This window comes from Magnolia sinica, chromosome 2 (assembly GCF_029962835.1).
Source record: "Magnolia sinica isolate HGM2019 chromosome 2, MsV1, whole genome shotgun sequence".
Taxonomy (NCBI): domain Eukaryota; kingdom Viridiplantae; phylum Streptophyta; class Magnoliopsida; order Magnoliales; family Magnoliaceae; genus Magnolia; species Magnolia sinica.
The window spans coordinates 89,009,300-89,010,280 of NC_080574.1; the positions used below are offsets into that span (position 1 = coordinate 89,009,300).

Consider the following 981-nt stretch of genomic DNA (forward strand, 5'->3'; position numbering starts at 1 on the left):
TTATTTTATTAGAAGTAGGTTTAGTTTAGAATTAGGTTTGAGAGTGTTTCATGCCCAAGTGGGTTCGTGATAACACTCTACGTCTCGTAACTAAATGAGGATTAATTGAAGGTTTGTCTATCTATCACCAGATTAGACAACACCTAAGGTCCTATGAGTTAGCAGAGAATATGGGTGAGAATCAACCCCATCATCCTACTGAGGAGCAATAAGACAAAAATGATGTACACAATGTTCCTCCACCTAAAATGTTACGTGACTATTTGCAACCATCGAGGGTGAGTACACTTTCCTGCATGGTCTTTCCATATAATGCAGGAAACATGGATTTCAAGCTGAGAGTGATCCAAATACTCCTAAAGTTTCATGAACTCAATTTTGAAAGTTCATATATACATCTCAAAGAATTTGATGAGATTATAACAACCCTACACTTCCACAATGTGTCAGACAACACATGTTAAGATGAACCGGGAGTTCCTTAAAAAGTTCCCCCCAGTTCATAAAACCAATACCCTTAGGAGGGCAATAATGAATTTTTCACAGAAAGAGGAAGAAACATTCTTCCAATGTTGGGAAAGATTCAAGGATCTTCTAAATACTTGCCCACATCATGGCTACAAAATTTGATGGGTCATAAGCTTTTTCTATGATTGACTAAATTCGCCCATGCACCAATTCGTAGAGATAATGTGTAGTGGGGAATTTATGAACAAAGATCTTGATGACGTGTGGAACTATTTTAGTATACTTGCTAAAAACACGCATTCATGGGATACGTCATCAAGCCCACTAGCCCCGAATCGACTTAGTCCAAGGAGAAGGGAGGAAGACGATGTTAATGCCAAGGGGGCTAACCTTACGAGAAAGGTGGAGGCCATGGAACTGAAAAGAGTAGAAACAGTCAAATCCAACAAGACCATTGAAGTTGTTTGTGGTATATGCGCTAGTAACATACACTTGATGTATGAGTGTCCTCTA

General features: G+C 38.9%; 1 non-coding gene across 1 annotated transcript; it reads right to left on the reverse strand.

Moving 5' to 3' along the window:
• Positions 1-513: 513 nt before the first annotated feature.
• Positions 514-620, reverse strand: LOC131238291 (small nucleolar RNA R71). Its single transcript, XR_009167695.1, has one exon. It is a non-coding gene; the product is annotated as a small nucleolar RNA R71 (small nucleolar RNA).
• Positions 621-981: the final 361 nt, after the last annotated feature.